This window comes from Quercus lobata, chromosome 6 (genome assembly GCF_001633185.2).
Source record: "Quercus lobata isolate SW786 chromosome 6, ValleyOak3.0 Primary Assembly, whole genome shotgun sequence".
In the NCBI taxonomy this organism is placed as follows: domain Eukaryota; kingdom Viridiplantae; phylum Streptophyta; class Magnoliopsida; order Fagales; family Fagaceae; genus Quercus; species Quercus lobata.
The window spans coordinates 11,047,861-11,060,577 of record NC_044909.1 but is presented as its reverse complement, the minus strand read 5'-3'; the positions used below and the strand labels follow the sequence as shown (position 1 = coordinate 11,060,577).

General features: G+C 34.0%; 2 pseudogenes; both read left to right on the top strand.

The window, feature by feature from the left end:
* Positions 1–1,393: 1,393 nt before the first annotated feature.
* LOC115950944 lies at positions 1,394–2,375 on the top strand (annotated as a pseudogene).
* Positions 2,376–2,885: 510 nt separating this feature from the next.
* Positions 2,886–6,680, top strand: LOC115949816 (annotated as a pseudogene).
* The last annotated feature ends 6,037 nt before the right edge of the window (positions 6,681–12,717 follow it).

Genomic DNA, 12,717 nt, shown 5'->3' with positions numbered 1-12,717 from the left:
TTCAAAATAAAAAAGAAAGGGTAAAATAGAACTCACATCAAAGTGAAACTCATCCTAAATATGTAAAACATATCAAATGTGATGTGATCAAATCAAATGTCCAATGCATAATCAAATTAAATTTTTTAATAAGACTTTTGAATTCATGCAATAGAAATAGGTGGCTAATCCCAAGCAAAAGTAATGGTTGTAGCCCTATACATGATGATTACAATCTAATCCAAGAGTACAATTCCAATTAAAGAGAAAAGGTAGAGGAAAAGTTTTGAAAAAATATATATAAGAATTTTTGTGTAAATAATGTCGTAATTTAATTCAACATGTAAATAATGAATAGATAAATAAATAATTTTAAATACTAAATTGAATTTTTTTCCTTAAAAATCTATTTTTTTTTAAAAAAAGCTAATGAGATAAGGAAGATGAAGAACAATATAAATTATTTGCAAACACTTAAAGCAATTACTCAAGAATCTAGGAACATCATATAAAAAAGACATAACAATTTGTTGCCAATTTTTTAAATAAAATATTTACAAATAGTAAAATGAAATTGTACAAAGACAATGTTTTTCAACTGCACAAACTATTTTTCATTATATTGTCCAGACTATCTTATTGTTTTCCAAATTAACTAATTCCTGATGATTTTTCCCCAAATTAGGTCAACATCAAACACCATTTATTAAAAACATTTAGTATTGTAAATAAAATTATTAAAAAAAAAAAAAAAAAACTTGCATCAGGGAACACATATGAATTACTTAATAATAGGACAATGTGGGTACAAACTTCTAATATGAGATCTATAATGCGCTTGATTCGGATTCCCCTTATGGGACAGTTGTTAAGTAAGTATCTTTTCTACCATCAAAGATTAAGCAAGATTTGTGAATACCTTTTTATAGACAATTTTTGTTTTTTGATTCTTCAATGATTTCATTTTCCAATTATAAACATTTAAATTACAATAGATGAACATGTGAAGACAAAATTATATGTAAAGTTAAAGATGCCCAAGATGAATATGTATAAACAATAATTTTTTTAAAATTTATTATTGATTTATTATTTAGTTATAGCATCAAAATTAAAGTAGATAAATATGTAAAGTTAAAACCACCTAAGATGAATTTGTAAAGAAAATATATTTATTTATTTAATATTGTCAAAAAATTAAAGGTAAAAAATAAATAAGAAAAATAATAATGATGTTATAAAAGAGGTGGCTCAACGAAATCATAGCAACAATAATAGTGGGGAAATCCAAAAAAGGAATATTTGAAAAAACAATAAGATGACATTAAGCCTTAGTCTATAAATACCATATCCTCCGCTATTAGCAAAAAATAATACTAATAATAAATAAATAAATAAATAAGTAAATACCATGTCCTCTACCTTGAGTTCTCTCATCTACCAAGCTCAAAATCTCTCTAAAGTACAGCCAATCCTTCGTCACTCTTCTCTTATCAATCATTCTTTGGTCGCATCCAAAATCATGAGGTCATAATGGGTATTTTCGCTTACGATTTTGAAACGACCTCCGTAATCACACCAGATAGGCTATTCAAGGCCTATGCCATTGATGGTGACAATCTCATGCCAAAGGTTTGCACCACTGGCTGTTGAGAGTTCTAAAATTATTGAAGGCAATGGAGGCCTGGAACTATCAAGATGATTACCTTTAGTAAAGTTAGTTTTTGATAAACTATTGCTTATCCCAAAAGCTTAAAGTGATAGAAAAACATGATTTCAATCATTTAACAATTTTTTTAATACTATCTCATCCCTAAAATAGTATTTAACTTATTTATGAGAAAAAAAAAATTATACATGACCTCGCTATATATTTTTCATAAACAATTTAGAACATGATTTATGTTTTTCATTTTCATGGCATCATATAAGAGAAGTAACAAGTGCTTTTCTATTATACAGGGAGCCGATTCAAATATGTGAAGCAAAGGATTGATGAGATTGACAATGCAAACTTCACATATGGCTATAGTTTAATTGAAAGTGATGCTTTCACTGGCACACCTGAGAAAATCACGTACGAGTTCAAGCTAGTGGCATCCCCTGAAGGAGGATCAATTTTGAAGAGCATTTGCAAGTACCACACCGAAGGTGACCAGGAGATCAAGGAGGAGAAAATTCAGAGTAGTAAAGTAAAGGCTGCGAGACTTTTCAAGGCTGTTGAGGCCTACCTCTTGGCGAATCCTAATGTCTATAACTAAATAATCTTGATTTCACTTTTGAGTGCCCCCTCTATCTTAACATTAAGCTTAAAAAAAAAAAAAGGTTTCTCCAATTATCTTGCCAATACTGCCTTGGGTTGCTAATAAATAATTGTACTTTTTCCGGAGTTGTAATCGTGATATTGCTTTTGATGTTCTAGTTGGAAGAGTGAAATTTCATGTTGTATCACTTAGAATACATATAATGACAATCATTTGTAACCCATAATGTTACTTTCAAATAATGGGTACCTAAAAATAATTTCTTTTTGGGTAATTTGTTAGTACGTAGTATTATCAGCATTGTTATATATCATTCTTCATCCAATTCGGCCAAAGATTACTGTTTTTTTGAGAAAAGTTCAGATCATTTTATTAAGGGAGCCTTTTTAAATCAATCCAAAGTATAGATTCAACTTTTGGTGGAACATCTTCCATTCAAACTAACAACTGAGGACATAAAATTGCTCGTCGCACAAGTGAATGAGCAACAAAGTTACAATGCTTACCAAGATGAGAAAAATTAAAGGTTGGAAAAAAGAAAAAAAGAGGCAAGGTATTGTGTAGGGGTTTCCAAACAAAACCAAGACCCGACCCACCCACCCACCCAACTCGTCCGATTTGGCTCGAGAACCAGTCGACCCGATGCCGGTGATGGTCGACGGCAGGTCTTTGCCCCCTGAACCTGAAAACGATAGGTTGGTTGGTGGGTCTGAGACTAAGAAACCGATTTTCAACTGACCCGACCGTATACTGACTAGAAAGTCGCCGTTCACCATCTATAACAATGGTTTGTCGATGTTTTTTGTCTAATCTTTTGAGATCCAACCTGAACTCAAAGAGATCAGGCGAGATCTCATCGAGATTCGGCCTGATCTCTTCAAGATATGCCAAGATTTCATTGAGATCGGCCAGATCTCGTTGAGATTCAGCATGATCTATTCAAGATCCACCAAGATCTCGTCAAGATCTAGCTAGGTCTCACCAGATCTAGCGGCTTTTGGCAAAATCTGGCAGATTTTCTTACAACTCGAAACCAATTGAGGACCGATCGGTATCCGATGAAAATCCGACCACCTGAGCCAACTCCATTCACCGGTCAACGGTAGGTCTAGGCATGGGAAACCTGAAGTTATTGGGTCGGTTCCAAGTTGGACACAAACCCGACCTGGACCAACCCGTGGACAGCCTCAGTATTGTGCAATGTGAACAAACTATGCCAAGGAGTTCAAAACTACACTGGAGGGCACTGATGAGAATCTCATAGTCACCTTCCAATGTAACCCGGTGTACTCCTACTTGAAGGACAAATTCCAGTCCTCGTCTTGTTGAGATAGAGAGGCCATAACCAAACTTGCATCATTTTGTATCGCATCACTAATTCCAGCCCAATTATCTCAGTTGAGAAAGGCACCATCAAAATTTGCCTTGAACCATGATATATTTGGGGGTCGCCATGATGTGTTTGGTCTCACTGAGGATGAAGGTGCAGGAGTATGCTTTCGAGAAAATTCCAGTAGCTTTTCCTTTGTCTGTTCTAGCATTTACAAGTGTACCTGTTGTTTTTCCTAGTAGAAAGTTGTTCTGCCGATTTCATAGAGCCTGGACCACCATTGCGAACAAAGTAGTATCTGTCCTCTGAGAATGCATCCCATAATAACGACAAAACTTGAGCTTTGCCTCATGTTACTGTGATTCCAAAGTGGACTAGGTTCCATAATTCTTCAAGTTTCGGACAAAGATACAGAGAATGAGCCATATCTTCTTGGTGAGATTGACAAATCTTGCAAGTTCTATCAATTATCACCTGTCTCGCGACAAGATTTATTTTCCAAGGTAGAGAATTACAACATGCTCTCCAACCAAGTTTTTAACCTTACTTGGAATGTTTAGCTTCCAATTGGCCTGCAAAAAAGTTTTCAAAAGTACCTGAATCCGAAGGTCCTGGTTGCTGGCTCTGAAACTCGGTTTATAAAAAATTGTAACCTTATTTAACAGTGTATTCTCCATTTGGGTTCTGAGGCCAAGTTAAAATATTACCCTGTTGTGTCCGACACAAAGGTATAGATTTGACAATTTTAACTTCAAAATCAAAGAGATACTTTTTCAGAACATCCTCCCTTCACAAATGATTTTCTTGGTCAATGAATATGCTAACCTTGGCTTCAGAATCTTCATCCAAGCAAGGTGAAATAACCCATGGCTTATGCTTCACTGGGTGCCATTGTCCCTGAGTCCCCCAAAGTCCAAACTTGGATGGAATTGCAATCTCCAATCCTCCATACGAACCATACTGCCCTCCGTATTACTTCTCTTCATTTGATGATGCTTTTCCAAGCATAAGAAGCCGAGTTTGGTTTATGGCCAAAGAGTACTGTCTCAGACAATACATTTTTAGCAATACATTTAGTACCATGGTCTATTACAAATTTACAATTGTTTTTTTTTTTTTTGGTGGAAAAATCCAATTACCTTGGACTTGAGAAAGCAAACCAAATCTTGCTTTAAACTCCGACAATATAATAAATCTTGCTTATTCATATTGGAACATCACAAATTAATAAATAGATTGTTGATTGATTAAATTTGTTGGCAACTTGCTACTCGTGGACTTTACACCAGTTTCCTCAAAATTTGAAAGGTGGGTAGAATGAACCCAATTATTTTGAGATTATATCTAGTATTCAAAGATTGCTTCGATTTAGTATTGCTCTCGCGGCCCACACTAAAACAATGCTTTTTTCACTAGATAACTAGTCAACTAATGTGCCTTAATGCATTTCAAGGAGAACAAACTAGCTCTGGGTATGTCTCAAAAAAAGAAAAGGATATCCCAACATTTATATAGGGTTATTAATTTTGATCAACTGTGCAAGGCATATATTTATATATATATATATATATATATATGTTCAAATAAGGTCAGCAGCAATCATTAGCATGTATATTCATGCCATAAAAATTAACAAGCTAAACATGGTTGGAATTTCATCAATTTTTTTTTTTTTTGTGTTTTTTTTTTTTTTTTTTGTATTATTAATTTTAATCAACTGCGCAAGGCATATATATGTTCAAATCTTAAGGTCAGCAGCATTCATTAGTATGTATATACCCGCCATAAAAATTAACAAGCTAAACATGGTTGGAATTTTATCAAATTAAGTTTCCTTAATAAACTTAAAAATTATTTGGTCCATTCACCACAAACAGGCTGATTGGGGGGTTAATAATTGATGAAATATGATTACCTTTCATTATATAGCCTTGAACCAAATATTATAAAGAATGACCTAAAATTAATAAATGTTACACTTCAACTTTTAGATACATATATAAATATAGATTTGTCATATATAGTGGGGACATCCGAAAAAAGAGTATTTGAAAATACAATTAGGTGACATTGAGCCTCAGACTATAAATACCATGCCATATCCTCCATCATTAGCAAAATAATGATAATAATAAAAAATAAATAAATACCATATCCTCTACCTCGAGTTCTCTCATCTACCAACCTCAAAACTCTTGTAGTACAACCAATCCTTCCCCACTCTTCTTATCAATCTTCCTTTTATCACTTCCAAACTCTTTAGGTCATTATGGGTGTTTTCACTTATATATGAATTCGAAACCAACACCGTAATCCCACCAGCTAGGCTATTCAAGGCCTATGCCCTAGGTGGTGACAATCTCATCCCAAAGGTTGCACCACTGGCCGTTGAGAATTCTGAAATCGTTGAAGACAATGGAGGGCCCGGAACCATCAAGATGATTAACCTTGATCAAAGTTAGTTTTTGATAAACTATTGCTTCTCCCAAAAGCTTAAAGTGATAGAAAAATATGATTTCAATTATTTAACAATTATTTTAACACTATGTTTTACATGTGGGCTAGAGTACTCCCTTTTATATATGTTTCATTCCTAAAAAGGTATTTAATTTATTTATGATTTATGTTTTTCATTTTCGTGGCATCATATTAAAGAAGTAACAAGAGTGTTTCTATGTTATACAGGGAGCCAATACAACTATCCGAAGCTAAGGATTGATGAAATGGACAATGCAAACTTCACATATGGCTATAGTTTGATGGAAGGTGATGCTTTAACTGGAAGACCTGAGAAAATCTCATACAAGTTCAAGCTAGTGGCATCCCCTGAAGGAGGATCAATTTTGAAGAGCATCTGCAAGTACCACACCAAAGGCGACCAGGAGATCAAGGAAGAGGAAATTAAGGCTGGTAAAGATAACACTGCGAGACTTTTCAAGGCTGTTGAGGCCTAACTCTTGGCGAATCCTGATGCCTGTAATTAAATAATGTTGTTTTCATTTTTGAGTTCCCCCTCTATTGTAACATAAAGCTTTTATTTTTTTAATGGTTTTTCCAATTATGTTGCCAATACTGCCTTGGGTTGCTAATTAAGAATTATACTGTTTACGGAGTTGTAATCATGATCTTGCTTTTTTTTCTAGTTCGAAGAGTGAAATTTCATGTTGTATTACTTTGAATACATAAAATGAAAATAATTGGGAACCCATACAGTTACTTTCAAATGATGGGTTCCTTAAACTATTTTATTTTTGAGTAAGAGAGGTGCTACATCCACAACATTTTCTTAACATTTTTATAACAAATTATAGGTGGTTAGTTGTTATTGGTTCAAATTTAAACCTAACACTAAGATTACTTTTTTGCCCCAACAATAACAACCAGTAACAACCTGCCTCTTAGGATTTGTTGCAAAAATGTTGTGAAAATATTGTGGACATATCATTTCTCTTTTGGATTATTTGTTAGGGCAAAGAGTACTACTTTTTTGAGAAGTTCAAATCATATTATTAATAGAGGCTTATTAAATTAGCCTGAAGTATAGATTCAACATTTGGTGGAACATCTTTCATTTAAACTAATAACTAAGGACATAAAATTGCTTGTCAAGAAAGTGAATGAGCAACTGAGTTACAATACCTATGAACATGAGAAAATCTAAAGGTTAGAAGAAAAAAAGAGAGGCAAGGTATTTTACTTCCTATGCAATGTGACCAAATTGTGCCAAGGAGTTACAAATACAATGAAGGGCTTTGATGAGGATCTCATAGTCACCATTCAATATAACCCTATCTACTCCTACCCCAAGGGCAAATTCTAGTCCTCGTCTTGCTGCTAAAGCCTTGACCTCAACGACCGTGGAAGGAAGTGGAATCTGTTGAGATAGAGAGGCCATAACCAAACCTGCATCATTGCGTATCACAACACCAATTCTAGCCCGATTTGCTCTACTAAAAAACAAGCACTGTCAAAATTATCCTTGAATCGTGATGTATCTAGGGGTTACCATGATGTGTTTGGTCTCACTGACGATGAAGGTGCAATAGCATGGTGCAAAGAAAATTCTAGTTGCCTTTCCTTTGTTTTTTTTAGGATTTGCCTGAGTGTACCTGTTGTTCTGCCCTGTCGAAGGTTGTTCCGCCAATTCCATAGAGCCCAAACCACCATTTTGAACAAAGTAGGATATTTGTCCTCTACGAGAATGCATCCCATAATATTGACAAAACTTGAGCTTTGCCTCAAGTTACTATGATTCCAAAGTGGGACTAGGTTCCAAAATTCTGCAAGTTTCGGACAAAGATACAGAGCATAAGTCACATCTTCTTGGTGAGATTGACGAATGTTGCAAGTTCCATCTGTTATCACCTGTCTCTTGACAAGATTTATTTTTGAGAGTAGAGAATTACAGCATGCTCTCCAACTAAGTTTTTGACCTTATCTAGAATGTTTAGCTTCCAAATGACCTGCCAAAAATGGGGGAAATTACACTTTACCACCATAAACTATGCACCATGTTACACTTTGCACCCTAACCTATTTGAACGCACACTTTGCATCCTAAACTATCATACTTTGTACCCCAGTGTTACTTTTGCTATTATGTTTAATGGAATGCTACTGCACATGACAAGCACATGCATCTTGCTTAGGTGGAACAAATTTAAAAGACTAAAACACCCCTTTTCAAAATCAATTAAAACAAAACCCAATTTTTTTCACATCTCTCTCCCTCTCTCTCGTGCATGCAACCTCTTCCCCAAATCCAGATTTTTATAAACCCTAAATCCCCAATTCGAAAATTGCTTCCGCCCCACCACCGCTCCACCATCTCTCCGCTGTCCTCCACTACCGCCTCCATCCCTCCACCATCCCAAATTAGAACCTTCTTAAATCACTCTCTTAGCCTCTCGCTTTTCACCAAAAAAAAAAAAAAAACAAAAAAACAAAAAAAAAAAAAAAAAAAAAAAAAAACAAACAAACAAACAAAAAAACAATAACCAAACCTGAATGTTTTTGGCATTCGTGGACACTCTTTATTACTGCAAAACACCAGTTGGCAAATGGCTAGATCTAGTCATGTTATCGAATTGGGCTACTGACAAGTTAAAAGGAGGAACCCAGTCATGTTTCACGTCTAAAAGCTACAACCATGTTGCAGAATCTACAGACAAGTATAAATGACTTAATCGTGTGTGATTCTGAAAATGAGCTTCAATTAAGACACCTTCCCAATGATTATTGCTAAGATCCAAAAAAGTAAGCATCGATACTTTTCCCATACTTTTCGAAATAGTTCCATTGAACATATTTCCAGCGAGGAAAATTTTGTTGTAGATACGACATGTTTCCTATAGAATCTGGAATTGAACCTCAAAAGGAATTAAACTCGAGGTTTAAAGTTTTCAACATCATGAGAGTGCTCCCAAAGAGTACGGCAATTTAGCCCCAAGCAATCTATGAAAACCCAAAAGTAGCCATTCTAGTTTGCTGTTGAAACATTGCGACAATCCATCTACAAACTCAGTTATCTCCCCACTTATACCATTGTTCGTCAAAGCAAATGTTTGCAAGTTGCAAAGTTTGCCAAATGAGAATGGTATCTTACCAGTAATGTTGTTTTCAGATAAATCCAAATTGCTCAAGTTGGTTAGATGTCCTAGACCAACTGGTAACTAATCTTCAATATAATTATTATCTAAAAGATCAAGCTCTCGTAAAATTAGCAAATGCATTCGGAATGGCACCTCGAAGGGAATTGGACCCAATATTAAGAATTGAAAGGCCACTCAAATTTGACAACTAGTGAGGTATTGATGAGCTAAACATGTTGTGAGAGATATCAAGGAATGTAAGAAATTAACATGAAGTTGATGGAGGAAATAGACCGAGGAAGACTAACAAGTCCACAACCACTTTAGATCTAACTCCAACAAAGAATTGGGATTTGGGGAAGAGGCTGCACGCATGAGAGAGAGGAAGAGAGATGTGAAAAAAATTGGGTTTTATTTAATTAATTTTGAAGTAAGGTGTTTTAGTTTTTTAAATTTGTTCAACCTAAGCAAGATGCATGTGCTTGTCATGTGCAATAGCATTCCGTTAAACATAACGGCAAAAGTAATACCGAGGTGTAAAGTATGATAAGTGTGATAAGTGTGATAGTTTAGAGTGCAAAGTGTGCATTCGAATAATTTAGAGTGCAAAGTGTAATTTGGTGCATAGTTTAGGGTGGTAAAGTGTAATTTCCCCCCAAAAATGTTTCAAAGCACCTAAATCCAAAGGTCCAGGTTGCTGGCTCTAAAACTCGGTTTGTAAAAAGTTGTAACCTGATTTAGCAGTGTATTCTCCATTCAGGTTGTGAGCCAAGTTAAAACATCACCTTGTTGTGTCCGACACAAAGGTATAGATTTGACAATTTCAGCTTCAAAATCAAAGAGATAATTTTCCAAAACATCCTCCCTCCACAAATGGTTTTCTTCGTCAATGAACATGCTGACCTTGGCTTCAGAATCTTCATCCATGCAAGGTGAAATAACTTGTGGCTTATGCTTCACTGGGAGCCAGTTGTCCCTCCAAACTCGGATGGAATTGCCATCTCTAATCCTCGATCCATACTGCTTTGCTCCGTATTACTTCTCTTCCTTTGATAATGATTTTCCAAGCATAAGAAGCTGAGCTTGGTTTGGGGGCAAAGAGTACCGTCTCATACAGAACATTTTTAGCAATACATTTAGGACCATGGTCTATTACCGTGGTTTTACTTTTTATTTTTTTGAGAATCCAATTACCATGGACTTGAGAAAGCATGCCAGATCTTACTCTAAACGCTGACAATATAATAAATCTTGCTTATTCATCTTGGAACATCACAAATTAATAAATAGATTATAAATTTGTTGGTAACTTGCTACTTGTGGACTACTAGCTTCCTCAAAATTTGAAAGGTTAGTAGAGTGATACTTTATTATTTTGAGATCATATCTAGTATTCAGAATTTGTCTTAATTTGGTACCACTTTCACGGCCCACACCGAAACAATGCTTTATCTCTAGATATCTAGTCAATTGATGTGCTTCAACACATTTCAAGGAGAACCAATTGCAAAAGGCATATATTCGTTCAAATCTTAAGGTCAGCAGCAACCATTAGCATGTATATTATTCATGCCATAAAAATTAACAAGCTAAACATGGTTGGAATTTTATCAAATTAAGCTTCATTAATAAACTTAAAAATTATTAGGACCATTCACCACAAACAGGCGGATTAGGGGGTTTTAATAATTCATGAAATTTGTAAGTTCCAATTAACTCAACTAGTAAAGTCTCTGATAGTTGTATAAGAGATCTGGGGTTCAATCCCTGCCTACACCAAAAAACTGATTGGTATCTTGGTCTGATGATAAAAAACTATGATCAGGAGCGGACGCCATAGATTAAAACTCTCAAAAAAATAAAATAATAATAATTCATGAAATTTGATACCTTTCATTACGTAGCCCTAAACCAAATATTATAACTTAAAGATTGGCCTAATTAAGCTACTTGAGCATCGAGCTCGGTAGTTGATAAGTGGCACAGTTCTGTGGCTAATGGATTATTTTGCAGGCCCATGAGCGTCCCCGCCCATTGGGCCTTTAATAGTAAATCCTCTATTAGATATTAAAAATATACTTTCCCTCGTCTATTACTTTACGGTATATAATTGCAAAAGACATTTCCATGTGTGTAATAGCGCAAATTTTAGCTATATAATTGGTTGTACTATAAGATTATAATTTTACTCAATATCTTTTTATTAGTGGGTTCCAGTTAACTCAACTGATAAAGTCTTTGATAGTTATATAAGGGATCTGGAGTTGCCATAAGTTGAAACTCTCTCAAAAAAAAAAAAAAAATCTTTTTATTGGAAGTAAATTTTGACAAATTCACTATTAGATTACATCTTCTTATATCCTATATGCTTGCAAAATTTCTAGAAAATTGTTTAAATTGTTCAATTGCAAGTTTTTATAATTTAAAATTATGCATAAAATATAAGCATATAGATCATATAGTAAATAATATCTAATTGACACAAAATTTGACACATGTATTAAGAGTGTAAAGAATATGTAATTGATCAACAGTTTGATTTTTAAAATATGAAGTAATATTTATTTTATTAAGTAAAATTGTAGCATAAGACTATAATTAATTTTGTCCTATGTAAAAAGAGCTTCTCCAAAAATCAAACATTGGCTTCTCCGCAAGTTCAAAGGATCGAATAGAACGTCCAGATTTTTTTCCTTCTTGTTGATTTTATTTTCAGAAAAAAGATATATTTTCCTTTTGTTTATGTTTTATAAAGTATATTCCAATCAGACAATAATAAAGTTTAAGCCAATAGATGAACAACACAATGAAACAAACCAGAAAAACACAACAGGAAACAAATAGAAAGCCAAATAAATTTTAAAAAAATCACTCTTTGGCAAAATGGAATATTATAATTAAGTTGACAAGTGTCCATTAGATTGAAAAGATAATATAAATTGTGAAAACATAAAACAATTAGTAAAAGGCTCAAATGTCGGATAAAAAAATGTCTGTCATTTTTTAATTTGGAATGCAATTTATAAAAAATAAAAAAAATTTACGACGTGACAAAAGTGTAATGGAAGACTTTAATTAGGGGTGGAGATGGAAGTTTCCCGTGTATTAGGTGAGTATATAAAAACTTTTAAAAAATTCGTAAGTAAAAGCTTATAACCTTATTGGATATGGTTTACAACCGTTGAGATAATATGAGGCAACCGCGGTTTTAGGAATTTTTTTTCAGGGTGTTCATTAAAAAGCATTAATTACACATTCTAATAAAAAGAGAAATTCATATATTAACAACAACAACAATAAAAAAACACGCAAACACATAAAGTTTACAGTTGCCTTTTACGAGTTTTCATATTTTGAAATCATTGCATGATAGTCTCATTATCAATGCTACAAGCTACATCTCTTTCAATGCACACAACCAAACAATCATTCATCTACTGATCTCTCATTCAATTGCGCAGTTCATTCTTTATATATTTCATTGCTGAAAAACTTCTTTCTATTGTAATAGCGACAGGAAGGGTCAAAACTAACTTCACAAGCAAATAGACTA